This window comes from Onychomys torridus, chromosome X, assembly GCF_903995425.1.
Source record: "Onychomys torridus chromosome X, mOncTor1.1, whole genome shotgun sequence".
Classification (NCBI taxonomy): Eukaryota; Metazoa; Chordata; class Mammalia; order Rodentia; family Cricetidae; genus Onychomys; species Onychomys torridus.
The window spans coordinates 74,219,137-74,239,721 of NC_050466.1; the positions used below are offsets into that span (position 1 = coordinate 74,219,137).

A 20,585-nucleotide genomic window follows, 5' to 3' on the forward strand; every position below is an offset into this window, starting at 1 on the left:
TTCAAAATCTTTAGACAATATTGTGTTACTTGGGTTACTGCTCTGCTGCAGTCTTTACTATATTTGTTAGAATGCTAGTCATACTGATGTCCTGAGGAGGTAACAGGATACTTAATGCTAAGCAGTTTAACAGTTCACAGGTTGAATTCTTTTTTCACTTTTTAGTTTTTGTGAATATGTATGTATTTATGGGTGACTGCTCTTGAGAGTGAATACATGAGGATGTGTGGTAGTATATGTGTGGGGGTCAGAGGACAATTTTGGGTGTCAGCCTTTACCTTCAATCTTATTTGAGACAGGTTACTCTGTTCAACACTATGAGTATCAGACTAGGTGGCCAATAGGCTTCCAGAGATTTCCCATCTGGTTGAGAGGTGCTGGAATTACAGACACATGCACTCAGCTTAATGTGGGTCTTGGGAATCTGGGCTCAAGTCTTCACCATTGGGAATGATGTGTTTTAGCCAATGAACCATCTCCACAGACCTAAACCTAAGCAAATGTCAGAATGTAGATGTAAGATGCACCACTGTGCCCATTATCTCATCACAAATTCAGCCCAGTATAAAGAATAACTACTTTTGTAAATTAACATGTGACATTAGGAAAGTGAAAGGAAAGAACAGAAAGAATTGATTACATGAAAACTTTGCTTTTTAGAAGGGGTGGAGAGATTACTAAGTGGTTAAGAGCACGTCTTGCTCTTGCAGAGTACCTGAACTTGATTTGGTCCCCAGGGTCTCTTCTGACCACTACAGATTCTGTAGGCATGTGGTGTGTACATAGAAGTAGGCAAATTCTCATACCCATAAAACAAAATAAGAAAATGAAAAATAAAAACAAACTCTAAAACTTGCATTTTTGAGATTATGAAGTGCCCATTATAATTACCTATCAGTAACACTGAATGATATAATAATCAAATAAGCATAACTTGAACAACATTTAGACAGTAGGAATGGTTAAGAGATTGGTAGGTAGAGTGTCTATATTTAGAATTGTATGTAACACTTACTTGTAATTTTAGAAAAATTATTGGTAAGCCCTATACCTCAAATTTTTTATCTGTAAAATAGATGAGTTTGCTGGATTATTGTAAAAATAATTAGAGCAAAGTATGTAACGTACACTGATGTTTCTCTCAAACACTAATGAATCAATGTATATGAAATTGATTCATATGAAAAATCTGATATTCAACCATATACTACTACAGGATTGGAAATTTCCTCTGGTTCAACTTGTTAGAAGAAAATAGAAATACAATTTACACAGAAGCCTTTCGTTACATATTCTATGCCATATAACCTTGTGAATCCTTTCCTTGATTTGGTACTGTCTACAAACAGGCCTTCACTATAGTCATTGAAGAAAAGATTATGAATTGACCAATGCTGACTTCCCCAGTGGGCAGCAGAATGGCATGATTAGGAAAAAAAGCTATGTCTTGTCACCTACATTGAGCACATACAATTGTTCTGGCATGTAACTAGGAAAGTATATATAAAATAAATATACAAATTAAATTGATTATTTACAGAATATATGAATGTTCTTGTGCCGTTGCCCTTTCATTGTGTATGAACAAATTTAAATATTCTTTAGCCACCTTAGGTTTTATTTGGTTCTAAATGCTGATAGGTAGTATTTCCTCAAAAGCTTATTTATTACGTCATATTTGTATGACGTGTGTATGTGTGCTTAAATACTTTGAAGCAAAATGCTTCATCTTGCCAACTTCACGCTATTTTTTTATGAAAATGATTATTGGAATAGATCTTAATTCATTTCTGTGTCTATCCCTAGATGTCCAAATATAAATCATTTACCTATGTAATTTAGTATAAAAATTAAAGGTATCTTTTAGTATTTCAATGTATAAAGGAATATGTAATTCTCAAAAAAAGAGAATTATCTAAATTCATGTATTGTAAGTCTTATATGGTACAATAAAATTTTCATTTTGTTAAGGCTATATCAAACAATATATAAAAATTACCAAAGTTCTACAAATTTTGGTTTTAGAAAACCTGGGGAAGTGAACTAATATTATCCTTGTTAAATTATAGATGAAAAACCACAAGTCTAAATAAAGGATTCAATTTTTTTAAACAAAGTTTGTAAGAGATAGACCTGAACAGACAATGAAACATGCTGACTTTTTTCCTTTGGTGTTTAAAACAAACCATTTATAGATAATTACTTGATTTCCATTGACTGTTGTTACTGTTCAAAGTTCTAATGTGCAATCTGCCTGAGTCATTTTTTATGTACTTACTACTGTAATATACACATTGGGTGCTAATGATTATGTTTCATAAAGACTTACTGCTGAATAGAATAACATTTTGTAACTGGGGTGAATGTGAAAGTATTATTATATAACTTAGCTGTTCAGTACTTCTTAGCTCCAAGGAATAACTTGGCTTTTTCTTCATTATCTTTGCAGCCAGATTTTAGTGCTATTTCTGGTTCATAAGAGTCTTGAAAAGTATTTGATGCTAAGTGATAATGAATAAATCCATGTTAATTTTCATCTGCTAAATCCTAAGAACATTCCAGAACTTTGATACTCCTGTTAAAAAAGAAAATGTATCCTACTAATAGATTTTGCTTTTTGCTATGACATTCCTAGAGATATAATTGGGAGATTAAGCCTGAAGAAGAACATTTGGGCTTGCAATTCCTTCCTGACACAGATGTCTGTGACAAAATTTTGCAATGTGTGAAGTGTCAAAATAGTGGTAGTTCATCCACCTCGGCTCACTTTCTTCCTTTTTCTCTCCTGAGGGACTAGCTTGCCTATGGAGCAGATTCCCTTGCCCTAGGACTTCCAGGTGGATAATGGTGGGTCTTCAAGGAACAAGAAAGAAGGAATATAGAAAGATAAGGACATCTGAGTGATGGGAGCTCCTTTTAGGCAGTCTTTTTAGTTCTTTCATTGTTTACAGACCAAAAATTGCACTCTTCTCTAAGTCTAGGAGTAAATATAGTTCTCTATTTGTTCCATTGGGTTTGTAAGACTCTGTCTTTATCTTTGCAAACATTCTTTTGATAAGCTGTTACAGTATTACTCGTTTTTGCAAGGGCCTTTGGAGCTGCAAAACAGATTTGGACTCTTACTCCCTGGTAGGGACATTTAACAGGAAGGATGACACAAGAAATGTAATTTGAGTCTATTGAACACTTTCTCAGCCAGGGATTATATTGGACACCTTACATTTATTAACCATTTAATTTTTATGTTGTCAAATTAGTTAGTGCCATTGGTCACTCTGAGTATAAGCTCACAAAGAGGAACTGTCAAGAAGTATGAGCATTATGGTTCAAAATACTAGAATAAATTCATGATAGTTAGCATCTTTAAGGCATATTTTATTTTTAAAAAGCCCATTCCACTTAAATGTTTCATATCATTACCACAATCTGGCTAATACTATATCCTGTTTTGAAAAATGGAAATATTGAGGCTTGGATTGGAAAAGAGACTTGCCCAAGATCTTATAGTAATATATAAAATATGGATACTGACATTTTCAATGTAGAGCAAATTTTGTTCACAAAATTATGTTTTTATGCTTTGTAAAACACTTCATTAGTGTGAAATTTTTCCTTTCCAAATTCTCTATATATATTCCTTTTAATCATTACATTCCTAAAATTAAAGATGAAACACGTTTTATTTGTCTTTATTGAGAGGCTTGTGAAGTATTATTAATATGTGCTCTCAACAATTAATACAGTAGTCATTCTTAAAGATGCTAATCCACAGAAGTGGTGGTAGGTTGCTACCAGGTACCTGTCATATCCTGTTTATAAGTGCAATTGCTGTAATACATACCTATTCACTTTACAAAGATTCAGTGAGCTATACAACTGAAGATATGCATTTTCTTGTATGTATATTATGTTGCAATACAATGTTTGTCAAAAATTTTAAAACTGTACTTTAGAAAAATACCTACAAAAAGTACCTCTTTAAACTACAGTGGGCTGTATTATTTTGTGCTGAGCAATTCAGCAGCGTTGCCTCCCAGGAGATTTTGAATCCTCACTTTTGCAGTCTTTTTGGTGTTTCCAGTGTCCAGAATTTGTAATCACTGAGCAGTCTCTTGACTTTTTGAACAACAGATATATCCATGGCTTGACCTTTTTGTAACCAGAAGGTCATGCTAAATTATCCGTGTGCTCTTTACCTCTTACTGGAACATTGTATTGATCCTTCTGTATTTTCAGGTTAAAAGACTGATGCAACTCGGAAGAGTCAGAGGCCACTTAAACAGCTTCACATATGAATTTCTGAGCCTTTCACAGTTGTTTTCTTTACATTATTTAAAAATTTCTCCTCTTTGTTTATGCCACCTACTAGTATATTTTTTAATATTGTCTGGGCTTCCATATTTCTTAATTCATTACTAACAATACTGTAGAAAGATTGTTATTTTATGATTGTTTCATCTTGCTATTTGCGTTGGCAAAGAAGAAGTCAATAACTGAATGGGTGAATCTGCTGAGTAATGTCAACAGTTCACTGGGTTCATTTAATAAAGAAAGCATTAGTCATGAAAGGAACTAAAGACAGAGAGCCACAGAATCATGTGGCACAAAAAGGATATGGCACTTTGATTTACAAAACCATTTTCTGCACTTGAAAAGAAAGCCATTAACAATGGAATTTTAAGGAAATAGTAATGCTTTTATTACCCTAAATGTCACCTATGAAAAAAAGATGTGATAGATAGCAAAGATGAAATGGGAGAGAAACAGACCAAGACTTAATTTAAAATAGCCAAAGAAGCAACAGAGCAAGATCATGAATTTTCTTTGGGCTTCACAATCCACAGTTTACATTCCTCATTTTCTGTGATGTATGTGCACAATTAACATCTCTCCTTCCTTATTATTCTTATAGGTGCTATACTTATACTCCTATACTATTATCTACTGTTATAGGGATTATAATCACATGCACTGCAAATGAACTCAGCACTTTCCATTATATTTAATAGCATGATAAATTTTCATATGTACCTCAAACTTAGCACTAGAAAGAGAAATAGAGAAGTGCTAATAGAAGAATAAAGGAGCAAAATCAACCTATATTTATTAAATATGGGTTAAAAGTTGCCAATTCATATGCAACACCTATGGACTACACTTACTTCATTTGATTTCAAGTTCACAAGTGCTCTGAGGTGTTATTGTATCAGTTTCCATTTTACTGATCAGTGCAAAGGTTTACTTTATTAGGATACCACAGCTAGTGAACAGGACACTTGAGTGCCAAAGTTAGCTTCCGCTGCCTCTGGAATCTGTGCTTCTTTTTCTGTGTAATATTGATAACTCTGTCCAATGAAGAGAGAGTAGTCAAAACCAAGCAAAGGATGCAGGAGCAATGAGACACTTTTTTTTTTTTTTTTTTTGGTCTGTGGGGTAGTCATACTACATGTAGACTAAATATCTGAAGCTTTGTGACATTTTGTTGAGAACTGCTTTAGTAGGTGGGAATTTTACAAAAACTGCTTTAATATTTGCCTTTAAATTAAAACAAACATACATTATGAAAGGAGGGCAAAAACTGCTTTAGTATGTGTTTTCACAGAACTGCTAAACCTTCAGTTATTGAGGAATTGATCCTGCCATACCCAGGATAAATTCATTCAGTCTCATTTGCAGGAAGCATGTTCCTTCTGGGTGACAATATGCCAATGGAACAAAGAATATTCAGATTTCTGTTGTGGTACTTCAGTGAAACATTGTAATATATGTGCTATGAAAACTGATAAAATAATAAGATCAGGTTTTTTTTCCTATTAACTCATTGCTTCCTTGTACTAAGATCATTAGCTAGTTACACTTGGGTGCCTTTGACTAGACCAGGATCATTTAGTCCTTTTCTTTTTTTTTGGTTGAATTTGGCATGAAAGGGTAATCTATAGAGGGTCTGTGTCACATTTGGACTGTAAGCAAGATTCTTTCAGTCTGCTGGCCTTCACTTCTTTTCCCTAAATCAAAGCATATGTTTTATCCTATAGGATACTTAGGTTAGATGCCCTGAGATATACTTCATATTTACTGCCTTCAATGCTTTTTTTGAGTAAGTGCGATTTTGTCATCCATGCACTTCTTGGTTTGTCAGACTTTATCTGGCAATCAATAAAGATACACAGTATGGCCTAAGAACAACAATCTTTGTCAGAAAAATATACAGTTGCCTTTATCTAAAAATTGGCATATTGCTACCTGCAAGATGCTTATTTCCATAATTTTAGAAGAAACTCTTTTCTCAATTGCTTCTGTAAAACTTGCCCTGAAATAAAGAACATTTCAAGTTGTACTGTAATTCAATTGGAAAATAAAACCTCAGTATTACTCATGTTTATATTTGAAGAGCTTTATGGAATTATTAGGAAGTATACACTCATCTGCTTAAAGGGTCATAAAATGTCACTGTTGTTCTAAGATTATGCATTACAACCCTGCTTTAAAAACTTTCAGCATGTTAATATTTTGTATTATTTACATTCTTACTCTGGAGTTTAAAAAAGAACTATTGGGGTATAATTTCAATACAAAAAAATAGTTTGTAAAAAATAGTCAGTAGTTGATATCATATCACAAAATCTGAGCATACAAGAATGAGCTTGCCATGCAAGCATGAGGGTCATACCCAACACCTATGTAAAAGCTGGGTGGGCCTTATGGCCACCATGTCTGCAGGAGCTAGGTTTTTCTTCATAGAAGGCAACTACCTAGGCAACTATAGGTCACATCATTGATACTGCTGCCTGGGTTTAGGTAGAATCTAACTTTTATGTCTTTAGTCTTAGATGTATCAAAGTTGTTGTTTTTCTTGTATATAGGGATTTTCTTGTTAAGTAAGTTTCAAAGTTTGTTTGCAATCTAAGTAGCTCATGAGTTAAAGGTTAATGTTAGGCCTGTTATTTGACACTCAGTGAAAGCATTTCCTGATTTGAAACTACAGACTCTGGTATTTTCCACAGTTATGTTTTCCTGGATTCATTTATTTCCTGTGTGTGGTATTATTATTCATGAATATGTTTTCCCAGCTGGAAAAAACATCTGTCACCTGGGCATTTTGTGTCTGATTTACCAATGTGAGCTCCATCTAGCATCTCGCTTTGGTTTACTGGTGTTCCATTGACTTCAGTGCTAAACTAAGTCTTTGTGGATAATCTGGGTGATAAGAGAACTGAAAATCGTATCATCAGAAACAATTGTGGACAGTTTTTGACTGAAACTAGGAAAGATTTTGGAGTATATGTCAGAAGAAACAATATATTTGAAAGATAACAGAGGAGGAAGATAATAAGGTAGAGAAGAGTAACATGGAAGGATGGAAGGAACAGAGGCTTCAGAAGTTACCTAGGCCCAAGGCAAAATGATAGGTTTACCACCTTCTAGTTTTGTAACACTGGGTTTCATAGCCAAATTCTTTGTCTTAGCTGCTCCTGTAAGATGAGTGCATTAATGTTAAGATGACAGAAAAAAAAATGGTGGTAAGATCCATTTGCACAGTTCAGTGCCTCCCATCAGTAGTTACTCTAAGAATTTTAGGACTTACTAGTGATTATAGTAATTTTGGGTTCCTTAATGGAATTTCTAAGTAGATACTCTAGAAAAATAAGTGAAAAGCCTTAGTAGACTTATTTTCACCCTGTTTAAACCATATTTTCCAATTACAGCCATGTCACATTGAACACCATTGATCTCATCTTATCCCAGAAGTTAAGCATGGTTAGGACGGGATGATACTTGGATGGGAGACCAACTAGGATTACTGGGTACTTGGGTGAGAAGCAACCTGAGATTATCAGGTGTAATAGTCTTCAAACTAACTAAATAACTGACAAAATAAATAAAACAGGCCTTCCAAAAACTGGATTTGTTTTAAAATGAGAACAGGACTTTGAGTCATTTTGTGTAGAGCGTGACAAAAGATATTGAACAATCTGACAGATTAATTGGATGAATTATGCTACAAATTTTCAACTTCTTGTCATTAACAGTTCAAATATATTTGTCCTAATGTAATAATTTATTGACTCTGCTTATCAACCTGAACTTTATTTTTCATACATTACTCCTGATCATTTATTAATTTGATACCTCAAATACCCTTAAATATAGTTTTAAATTTCCAAAGGCTTCATCATAGATATGGAACATGAAAATGATAAAAAAAAAAAAACTGTGCTTTTTTTTTTAAAATGGGTATGTTTTTCACTTCAGTTTGGAAAGCAGCACATAGACAACCTCTTCAGTGACCTGCAGGATGGGAAACGCCTCCTAGACCTCCTGGAAGGCCTGACAGGGCAAAAACTGGTAAGAACCTTTCCTCCCTCCCTCCCTCCCTCCCTCCCTCCCTCCCTCCCTCCCTCCCTTCCTTCCTTCTTTCCTTCCGTCCCTTTCTCTTTCTCTTTCCTCCCTCCCTCCCTCTCCTTTCTTTTGTATTTGTATGTGAGACTGAATGCATGTTTACATGTAGGCATACAAGCACTTGTGTGCATGCCTGTTGTGTGAAGGCAAAAGGTTAACTTTGGATATCTTCCTATGTTACTCTTTCTGCTCTATGTATTGAGACAGTCTCTCATTTGGACTAGACCTCATCAATTCAGCTATTCTATTTAGCCAGCTTTCTTCTGTGGTCCTTATCTCTGCCTCCTGATTCCTGGGATTACAGACAGGTTACCATGCCTACTTGGCTACTATGTGCATGCTAGGAACCCATACTCTGGTCCTTATACCTCTATCCTGAGACATCTCTCCAGTCCAGCAAATTTATTTTGAAATTTACAGTAACCTTAATGAAGTGTTGAACCCCAAAGAATCAGTTCTATTTGAGTGATCTAATGAAACTCACTGATATGTTGGTCAGATAAGCAATTCAGTACCTATTCCTGAACTAAATAATTCACATTATAATTTTCATTTTGGCATTGTTTATCTTGTGCAGAATAACAAAGTAAAAAATTGCAACAATATATTCTGTCAATAATAAGCAATAGGTGGCTTTACTTTTAAAAAAAATCCTTCTTAGGGACTAATTGTGTAAAGGGGTTTATACATAATGACTATAAACTTACCTTTGTGTTATTTTGTATTTTAATATATTTTTAAATGCACCTGTATTTGTAAATAAAAATATTTTTGGTATAGTATAATAAAATGTTGGTATTTAGTCTGATATCAAAAAGCATATGAGATGAGAATAGAATTTCCTTTAGAGAAATGTTAACTTGTATAACTTTAGAACATTCCTATGGAGATAAAACATGGCTATACAATATTATAAGTCACTAAAGTCATAGAAGAGTCTGGAGTTCAGTTGATGAAACTCTCATAATGGAGAAAAACTCTTAAATCATAATCTCTTGACTTAAAAATTTTATTTTTAGATTTCTATTATTCTTATAAGTAGGGTTTAAGACTCCAGTCTACCTGCAGCCATCCATTCTGCATATATAATGTGTCCTATTTAATTATCGTTTTCATCTTTTCTCTTTTCCCTTTACTTTAGCTTTCCAGCATAAGCATTTAAGCAGGTGCATACACATGAGCACTCCCCCCTGCCCCCACACACAAACCAAGATTTTGTATGAACTATAGAAACTCTAGCTGTCTATCACAGTTCAATCTGGCCAAACTCCTATCTCTGAGTTGCCTCCTGCAATTCTCTCACAGCAAGCCAAGTTGGTCCCTGTACTGTCAGACATTGCCCAGAATTTTGCTTTGTTGTTTTGTTTACCTATTTTGCTTTCTGTGCTTCTGTGTGTTCTGACAGGCCTTGAAAAACATGGGCTTCTGCTTGCTATTGAAGGCTTTTTAACAAACTTCTAAAATTAATTTCCCTCTCTTAAATTCCATAGAATTTATTTTTGCCTTTAATTACTTGAAATAATATTTTGGTGTGTATACATACACATGGCTAGGACAGTGAATTTCAAATATTGTAGTTATGCTAAAATGACATACTTTGTGCTTCCATTTTTAAATTAACTTTAATAGCTATATATGATTAATATGTTACTACAATATTTTTTCTTTCTTTTTTTTAATTTGTGTTTTAATTTTACACATCAGCCATGGGTTCCCCTGTCCTCCCCACTCCCGTCCCTGCCCCCACCTTCCCCCCATCCCCTCCCCTCCATTCCCATCTCCTCCAGGGCCAAGACTCCCCTGGGGATTCATTTAAACCTGGTGGATTCAGTACAGGCAGGTCCAGTCCCCTCCTTCCAGGCTGAGCAAAGTGTCCCTGTGTAAGCCCATGGTTCCAAACAGCCAGCTCATGCACTAAGGATAGGTCTGGGTCCCACCGCCTTGGTGCCTCCCAAACAGTTCAAGCTATTCAATTGTTTCACTTATCCAGAGGGCCTGATCCAGCTGGGGGCTCCACAGCCTTTGGTTCATAATTCATGTGCTTCCATTCGTTTGGCTACTTGTCCCTGTGCTTTTTGCAATCTTGGTCTCAACAATTCACGCTCTTACAGTCCATTTTAAAGTGGTACATTTTCTGTTTTATTTACTCAATTATTTTACTTTTATTTTTGAGATTATGATATAATTACATCTCTCACTTTCCTTTTCTCATTGCAAATTCATGGCTTCTGTTTTCACTAATTGTGAAAAAATTATATACACACACACACACACACACACACACACACACATATATATATATATGTGTGTGTGTGTGTGTGTGTGTGTGTGTGTCTGTGTGTGTACATATATATCCCTAAACATAATCTGTTAAGTCTGTATAATGTTATTTATATGTATATTTGATACATTTTTAAGATCTTTTAACTTGGGTTGATGGCTTCCTAGAATAAAACATTCAAATGATTTACATTTAAACTTCTGTCAGGTAGCCAATTGGAAGGCACAGTATAGGCTTACTCTTAATTTCACTATAGTTACACATTATATATACAAGTGTACATGCCTAATGTGTGTATTTTTATGATGCTGATAGAGAAGTAAGTGCCTGTGAATATCTACCTTTTTTCAATATTTATGGGGTCAGTTCTGTTTATAAATACAGAAATAAATACATCTCACTGACTTTCAGTTGTTTAAGATTATTCTTTCATAACTCGTTCTCCTTCTCTGCACATTTATGCTGATATTCTGCTGATTTTCTTTAAAAACATGTTTCTGTACCTTTGTTTTCTTGCTCTTTGTGGTGATAGGTAGGAAAACATGAAAATACAGGCTCTTCTCACTTTGACATTCAAGGAGTAGTACGTTCCAAGATATGAAAAATGGAGATTGCTGTTAATGAGGCTATGCTTAGAGATGGAGGAAGATGAAGGAACAAGACATCTGTTATTAGTCAAGTCATCATGGAGATTAGAAGGCTTAACAGAAACATTGGAAGCTTGTACAGTCAGGTCAAAGAGTAACGTTCTCTTGAGTATGCAAGTCTTGGAAAGGATGGGAATACTCTTGGAAAGCACAGGGTAAAATTAAAAGTAAAAAAGTATATTATTTATTCCATATATATACAAGGTAGGGAAAGAGTAAGACAATAAAAATGAAAATTCTAACTTCATAGTCATGGATCAAAAGTTGGAGCCATATTCCACTGATAGTTTTTGTGAATATATATTCATTTTAGGTTTAGTATAATTACAAGTGAAATTGGTATGAAACCATTGGCATTGCAAGTTGCTTAATAATAACGTGAAGAACTTTCCTTGTACTACAAACTCCATAGAGCAAACATCTGAATGCATTATATCAAAATCCCCCATCTAAATACTTTATACACATTACTACTTAAAGTTGTGGAACAGCTATTTTACTAACTCTGTTTTAACATGTGAGAAAACTGGAGTATAGGGAGACTGAGAAGTTTCTCAAGGTCGAATAGTCCCAAAGTGACAGAGCAGAAAGTTGAAAGCAGGCTTAGGAAGTCACACTGTTTACTAAACAATAGCCTCCCTAAGGTTGAAATGAGAGATGTATAAATCAATGGTTTGGGCAGCTGACTTGTTCCAACCATGTCATTGTTGAAGATATCATGGAGAAATTGTGAGTAGGAAATGAGCTTCTAATATATTCTTGGAGAGAGCTAATGAGAGCTTACATTAAGGGAAAACCAGTAAGAATAGTAAGGCAGTAATAAATATAAGCATCATAACAATAGAATTTCTAAAACTCTTCTATGAGGAAAAATGAGGTAATGTGTATTTTAATTAATTATGCAGATGTTAGTTTAAAATTAAATGACAAGAAATAACTTTTGGGACTAAAAGTATAAACTAAGAACCCTGGTTATTGACATTTTAAATTCTAATGACTAGGATAACTAGGCAGTAGTCAAAGAAACATACTTCTTATTTAGCATTGCACATTTTAGCATATTTTAATTATTTGAAAATTTTGTGCAATGTATTTTGAAAATATTTACCCTCCCAACCCAACTCTGGCCATTAGCACCCCGGCCATCCTTCTCTGCCTTCCTACCCAAATTTGAAAATCATTCTTCTTTTATATTTCTTCTTTCCTCATTGAGTCCAGTTTTGGTTGCCAAGCTCGTGTTGGGAGTGGGGCTTGCCAGTCTACCAGGAATTATTCCATTAGTGAAAACTGGCTCTTCCTCTTCCAGCTGCCATCAAATAGCAATAGCTCTGCAGTTAACCTGTGGGATTTCATGCCTGCCTTCTTCCTCTATATTGAGATTCTGTCTTGAACTGATCTTGTTGTCACAATCACTGCACCTTTGTTTCATGTGCATTGATCCTGTTGTGCCTGGAAAACATAATTTTCCTGTTATCAAAAACCTCTGGCTCTTACGATCTTTTTCTTTCTCCTTCAGAGAATATCCCTAGGACTTGGGGTAAGGGATGTAATAAGTATGTCCTATTTAGTGCTGAACACTTCAGAGACTCTCATTCTCTGAATGCTGACTGACTGTTTTATGTGGGAAAGCTCTGTGTTATCCATCATATAGCATTATATATTTCAAAATAATTTACATTTGACAATTCTGTACATTATTATGATGTATTTGGCAATTTCAAACAATGTATTTTGATCAGACTCACCTCCACTTCCATCTCCTGGGTCCTTCCCTCTCTTGTTCAACCCCTTATTCTTTTCTATTAGGCCTCTCTCCCTTTCATTTATGACCAACAGACTTAAATTAGGGTTGCCTGCATGAGTGTGTATAGGTGGCTACTTAGTGAGTGGAGTTTGGGCATCACAAGAGACTCATGTCCTTCAAACTTTTCTTAAAATGTGTAGAAATAAACTTACTTTTCTATCTTACTGGTTACTTTCCTTATGTATTTTGTTAATGTTTTCCATAATTCATGGTCTTTTAATAATACACACTGAGCTAAAAAATGAAGATGCAATCACCCCAAATTGTACTGTAAATGAAAAAAAATGTGCTTTCTTTCCCAGGATGTGGATTCTTTATGTTAAAGATGTGCTATTCCAAGGACAAAAAGCCCAAAGCCTGAAGACTTTTTAAAAAACTAAATGCTTCACAGTATGTGTTCATTTATATGTAAAATATTCAAACTTAAAAGTGAAATTCATACACCTTTGGTTTTTCAGGTAGAATTTTTTTGTCTCTTTGTTCCCTAGTAAACACCATTTCTCTCCTTTCTTTTTTTAGCCAAAAGAAAAAGGATCTACAAGAGTTCATGCTCTGAACAATGTCAACAAGGCACTGCAGGTCTTACAGAAAAATAATGTAAGTGGTGACCTGAACAAGGTCTGCACACCACAAAACAGCATGCTTAATGTTTCCGTAAGGGCTTCAGTCACAATGTAGAGAAAGCTTATAAGCTCTCTTGTAAATCACAGACGCTCTTATTCAGAGCACATGGGCTGGTTCCTTTGTATATGCTTGTAGCTAATGTAAATCTAGAAGCCAATGTATACAGCCACAGAGGACCAAGAAAGGCAAGGCCTGTACTTGGTATGGCTTTTATGTTGTTTCTAGATATTACTTGCTGTAGCTATTTTTAGTAGGCAAACTGAGTCCTTCATATAGTGGCACAACAAAGAAACGTTGCTTACTGAATATTATTCCACATTTTCAATCCTAATGATAACATATTTTGTGTGAATCAAGCCAACACTCACTATGCACACATTAAACATATAAGTTTAACAGACAAACAACTACTATTTTAGCTGAGGGGAAGAATTATTTGGCTTAGTATACGTGGGTATAAATTATATATGTTATATTAGAAAAAAACAAACAACCATTGTTAAGGTGATCAGAAGAGAGGGGATGGGATATATTCTCCTCTGAGAAAGGATGATCTTATCATTTTCATCATGGTCTTGCAGGGAAATAGTTTTCCTTTCATATTAACTCCTACAACCTTTCTAATCGACCAGTACATTTACAAGGCACTTTTGGTAGCTTTCTGACTACATATAACTCTCTTTAAAAGGTAATTTCAAAAGCATTTACCACATACTCTTAAAATAAATGTAATAAGCAATGGATTTGTAATAATGTACAGTCCTCCATATATTTTTCAGCTCATCTAGTCATAACAGACTAACGTAAATAATGTGGAAATGGAAATTGCAAAGTATCTAGTTGAGTTTATGAATTCATTGTCCTATTTAACATATGAAAGTTGTTTTATAGAAACATTACAAGTTTGATTGCTTTCCAGCCATAAATTTTCAGTTTTTCTGATATTAGAATAAAATGGTCTAATGAAAACTTGTAAAGATAACCATCACCAAGTCAATGACCACCACCAACAAAAATGTTGACAGTCATTAGTAAAAGAAATAACAAATGCTGGCAAGGATATGTACAGAAGAGAATCCTTATGTGGTAGATGTTACCGTGTATATGTCTGTGTATGTGTTTCTCTGTGTTTGTTTTGTATATGCATATGTACACATACACATATATACATATATACACTACATATGTATATATGCACACACTATATATATATCAATGACAGGATACAAGTGATTAACGATAACCAGAGTAGGAGGTCAAGAAAGACTTCTTGGTCAAGGTAATATAATCTGAGACCTAAAGGAGGTGAATCCTTGTACAAACTATAAGAAGATGGTCCAGGCAAAGTAATAAAAAGACCTTAAAGTATAGAAGCATTTGGAATGAGGACTTAGTAGTTGGAAAGGACAGTGTACAAAATCAAGTAGAGATGAAGGGATTAAGGACATAGTGTGGTAGACATTATGAAGGTAGAAACACAGTGAGCTGTGGTTAGGGTTTTAATTCTTGTCTAAATAACATGACAAAGATTACAACTAAAAATACTGTGGTATATTAGGTAAAAAGAGAGGTTCTTTCAAAAGTAAATATTAGAATAATGAATATAAAGAAAATGCATTGGAAGAATATTTTAAAAGACTGTTTTTTTTAACTGAAGAGAATTAAAACCGATAATAAGTACATAACATTGTAGAAATACTTTAAATCTATAATTAAATCTTAATTATAATATATTTTATTTAAATTATTAAATTAATCATTTTAATAGTAACCTGTTTAATGGTAAAAATGAAGTATAAGTATAATATAAAAACTTTATAAGTTTAGATAGTTATTTTATTTCTCCTGAAGCCCCAAAGCATAGTAAATAGTTATATAAAATAGCATTCACTTTGTATAAATTCTTCTTATAATGTTGAGTATACAAGAAACAACAGTTTAATAATTTTGTTCAATTTGTCCAAGCTCCAATCTGTGCCATCCTCCAGGTATTAAGAAAATTCTATCTTTGCCATTATCAGGAATCTTATTCTTTAATGCTATAGAATGGCCAGAGCCCAATAGATCTAAATGGTGCCATTCATAATTAGGAAAAGTAATAACAAAACATTTAATCTACAGTCAATTGAGACAACTACTAGCATAATGACCATAAAAGTCTAAGTTATCTTATGAAGCCAAATGCAGTATTAACTGTCCCTGTGTGAAACAGAAGATACACTCTGTACTGGTTGATTTTTTGTGTGTCAACTTTATACAAGCTGGAGTCATCAACTTTATACAAGATGTAGCCTCAATTGAGGGAATGCCCCCATGAGATCCAGCTGTAAGGCAATTTCTCATTTAGTGATCAACGAGGGAGGACCCAGCCCATGGTGGGTGGTACCATCCCTGGGCTGGTGGTTTTGGGTTCTATATGAAGTTGGCTGAGCAAGCCATGACAAGCAAGCCAGTAATCAGCTCCCCATATGGCCTGCATCAGCTCCTACCTTCCAGGATCCTGCCCTATTGGAGTTCCTGTCTTGACTTCCTTCAGTGATGAACACCAATGCTGATGTGTAAGCATAATAAACCCTTTCCTCCCCAACTTGCTTTTGGTCATGGTGTTTCATCACAGCAATAGGAACCCTAACAAGGACACATTCAAAACCAAAGTTGAAGAGATTATAAGTGAGGATTTTTTTCCAAAAACAGGCATCATTGAAGGACTTAACCATGGAGAGTGAGGCGTCGAGTGGCTAGGTGAATAATAACCATTACTACCTCTAAACCAAGAGGGTAAATTGTTAACTTGATAAGAGGTATAGCTTTGGTAGAGTACTATGAGATAAATGCTCAAGATGATACAATATCAAAAAATGTATTTCTTCTCAAACAATGACCTGATGAGTTGTATTATCTCTAACCAACTCTCTAATATCCTTCCAGTGCTGTTCATTGGATTAATAAATATGTGTATTAGGTATGTGGGAAGGGAGGATTTAAAATCACAGGCAACGGAATCACCTCACAGAAAGAAAGAGTAACAAGTTAGGTGGGTTTAGGTGCAAGTAGGGCAGCACACAGTATATTAAACTTTCTAGTTGTTCTTATTCTTCTTCTGTGTGAGTTTTGAAAACCTGTATACTGAAAATCCTTATGCTATCCATTATCTTACCTTGCTGAGCAAACAGGAAAGTCATTTACTTTTGAGCCCATGTTACTTCCATGTGATGACAGGAAGCAGATGTGATTGACGGTTACATTATCAACCAGGTAACAATGTACACATCCCTTGAGACAGAAAAAAGTTAGAGAGTCACAGTCATTTCTAATACTTCAAGCTAAACCAGTTCCTGTTTCTTTTTATTCTATTTCCCTTCTTTTTCTTTAAAAAATATAATTTTTGAGCATTTCATAGATGAATAATATATTTACATAATTCCTTCCTTTCCTGTCCTCCAGTTCTTCCTGTGGTCCCCCTACTCCCTCTCAAACCCATGGCCCATTATTTTATAATTGTTATTATTACACACACACACACACACACACACACATACACATACAGGGTATAGGGGGATTGGAAAACTTATTAGCGAGTTTATCCCTGAATAAGACAGATTTTCCCTATCTCAGTAGCTGTATTAGTTTAGGTTTCTGTTGCTGTGAAGAGACACCATGACCACAATAACTCTGATAAAAAGGAAAAGATTTAATTGAGGTGGTGGCTGACAATTTCAGAAGATTAGTCCATTATTATCATGGCAGGGAGCTGGTGGCTGGGAGTATGGTTGAGTACAGGCAGACATGGTGCTGAAGAATTGAACATCTTGATCCAAAGGCAACTGAGGGTGAACTGTGTCACTGGATGTGGATTGAGCATATATGAGACCTCAAAGCCCACCTTTTGAGTAACACACTTCCTCCAAAAAGGCCACAACCACTCCAACAAAGCCACACTATTGGTGTAATTATTAAGACCACTCCACGTAGTTAAAAGGGAGGTTTATTTTATGGGGTAACTTACAAATGAAGGGATAGGTTGTAGGGTCTGGCAAAGGTATTGCACAGTCTGGCGGTGTTCTCTGGAGAACTCTGCTCGGTCTACCTCCAACGTCCAGGGTCCCAGAACCAAGAGCAACCTCCTCTCGATCCTGGGTCTTCTGCTTCCTACCTCCACCCTGCCTTGTGGGCGTGACCATTACCAAAGCCTCAATGGGGGTTGGAACTTCCAGGCCAATGCTGGGATGGCTATCCACTACACCACACCTCCTAATAGTGCCATTCCCTTTAGGGGCACTAAACTCACTACAACAGGCATTAATTATCTGTAACATTTGACCTAGGGGCAGGACCTTGCAGTATATCCTGCATTGACACTGGCATGTCAAATGATGGTGCCATTTTCAAGTCTTATTTATAAAATATAACCTGGACTAAACAAAGATACTAGTACAGGAGGTGTGGCCAGAGAGAAAGAGATCTAGAGATGAAAATAGAGGCACAGGTGTGTTGCAGGTGGAAGTAGGAAGAAAGGGGAAATTTTAAGTGGTATTGAGGGGAGACAGCAACTCATATCTTTCTTTTCTCCTCACTTGAACTCTGCTCATACCTTGTCTTTGTAGAACATGCACACCATATTTATGGTATGATTTGATTTCTTTGTGGCAGTTGTTTCAGTATAACATTATTCCTGCTACCAATAATTTAATTTAGAAAATACACGTATTGAGAAAAAAATCACTTCTAAGTACAATATTGTCATTACAATATTTGCTGAGAACAAGGCTAATTTGTAATAAAGTTGGCTGTGGTTCTGAAAAGCAAACAAAAGATAGTACAAATTACTATGAAATAGAATGACACTATGAAGTGATTTCACTTGTTTTCCCACCTGTTCTAGCTTTAAAAATTGTCTAGAGCCTCTTTTCCTGGCTTTTTGAAGGCATACAGAAGAAATTTCAAATGAGAGGAAATATTCTGCTTGTATTGATTCTATCGTTTCTTAACTCTATTATTTGTGAGCACCCTGTATTAGGAGGCACTTAGAATTCAGCTCTACAGTATTTTCAGTGCTTTTCTCTCAATTAAGAAGAAACATTCAATGTGTAGTTTAAATTTTCTGGGGTTAGAAGATGCTTAAATGGGTATATGGCTTGTTGCACATGAATGAGAACCTGAGTCTGGACTGTGGATGTCCACAGAAAGCCTGTAACCCTGGCACATGCTATAGCTATGTCATATCCTACTGGAGACAGTGCTCCTTCCTAACATCCAAATCTTAAACTCTTTCAACACCTTGCCCAACATATTCCATGAGCCTTGGAGGGCTTGATATGTAGAGCTAAAATCAAAAGTCAATTACTCTTTCAACTTTGGTCAGTTGTGAATGTCTGTATTAACTGCCACAAACTGCAAGCAACTAAGCTTCTTTGCGAAATACTGAGAGCAGCACTAGTCTTTCAGCACAAATTTAAATACTTAGGAGGCAGTGTGACAACATGACCAGTTAGCAAACCAAAAGTTGAGTTTAAACCTCACTAGCCAGGGCCTATGACCAGGCCCAATACTACCGAGGGTGAATTCCCTCCTTCAGAGTGGGCGTCTGAAAACATTGATGCCACCTTTCAACCAATGGGCATAGCTAGTCTGGAAATTGGTATAATAGCACGGAGAGTTCACAGCTGTGTAAGACCACTGATGGCTTTTCTCCCACAGCTGCCTGCATAGCATCTTCTGGCACTATGGAAGCTAGCCAGCAGAGAGGACGTTTCCATCTCAGTTCCAGAATGATATTTGTATGTTCAACAATAAAAGTGTGCTATGTCTTTAAAAGCAGACTCTTACCATCAAATTATGGTGGCCAAACAAAATAAATGGCAATATTTTGAAGTGTTTTGGGAACCTAAAGGGCATTGCTTGACCAACAATATACACCTGACATTGGTGCTTTAGCTTAATTTTCCATAGCTTCTGGAATCTGCATTCTCCATGCATGCAAAATCCCCCATTTGTACTTTTTAAAATATTTTAGTCATGTTATAAAGTAGTCTACTTTGATGTGACTTCTTCATAATCCTTAGTTTGAATAAGGAACCTCTCCACCCTCCTTATCTCCCCATCTCCATTATAACTTGGCCACCCACCCCCAGTATTCTTTTCTTCTGCTTTCCTATCACCTCTGTTATACTCTCTGCTGCAGTAATTTCCTTCTGGCTGCTAACTAGCTCCTAAATAAAGACACAGAGATTTTTTTTATTTGCATTACAAACACTTGGCACTAGCTTAGGCTTGTCCCACTAGCTCTTTTAACTTCATTTAACCTGTTTCTACTCATCTATATTTTGCCTTGGGGCTTTTTGCCTTTCTGTTATTCTGTATGTCCTGCTTTCATGCTTCTTCCATATCTGTCTGTCTGGCCCCTAGTATCTCCCTGTCATCTCCCTTTCTTTTTGCCTCAAGCCTAAAATCCTCCTCCTACTTACTCTCCCTGCCTACAAGTTTCACCTTTACCTCCTCCCATGCTATTGACCATTCTGCTTTTTATTAGACCAATCAGGTTCCCGAGGCAGGCAAGTTAAAACAGCAACACATCTTTACATAATTAACAAATGCAATACATCTTTACATAGTTAAACAAATATTCCACAACATAAATAAATTCAACATACTTTTACATAGCTAAACAAATGCAACACACCTTTGTACAGTTAAACAAATATTCCACATCACTCTGCTTCTTTCTTAAATTCTCCCTATCCATGAGACATGCCTGTGTTCCAGGAATCTAAACACAGACATTCCAACTATGATTTAATATTAACTGTGACAGTTGAAGATCTCATAACCA

The 20,585-nt window shown here is 35.4% G+C and overlaps 1 protein-coding gene across 2 annotated transcripts in view; it reads left to right on the forward strand.

Annotated features, from left to right (window-relative positions):
• Dmd (dystrophin) overlaps nt 1–20,585 on the forward strand; it is a 1,920,150-nt gene that overhangs the window by 158,064 nt on the left and 1,741,501 nt on the right. For both annotated transcript variants that reach the window (XM_036174407.1, XM_036174408.1), the window contains exons 2-3: nt 8,254–8,346; nt 13,652–13,729. The gene's annotated coding sequence lies outside the window, so the exon portion shown is untranslated. The remainder of the gene's footprint in view (nt 1–8,253; nt 8,347–13,651; nt 13,730–20,585) is intronic.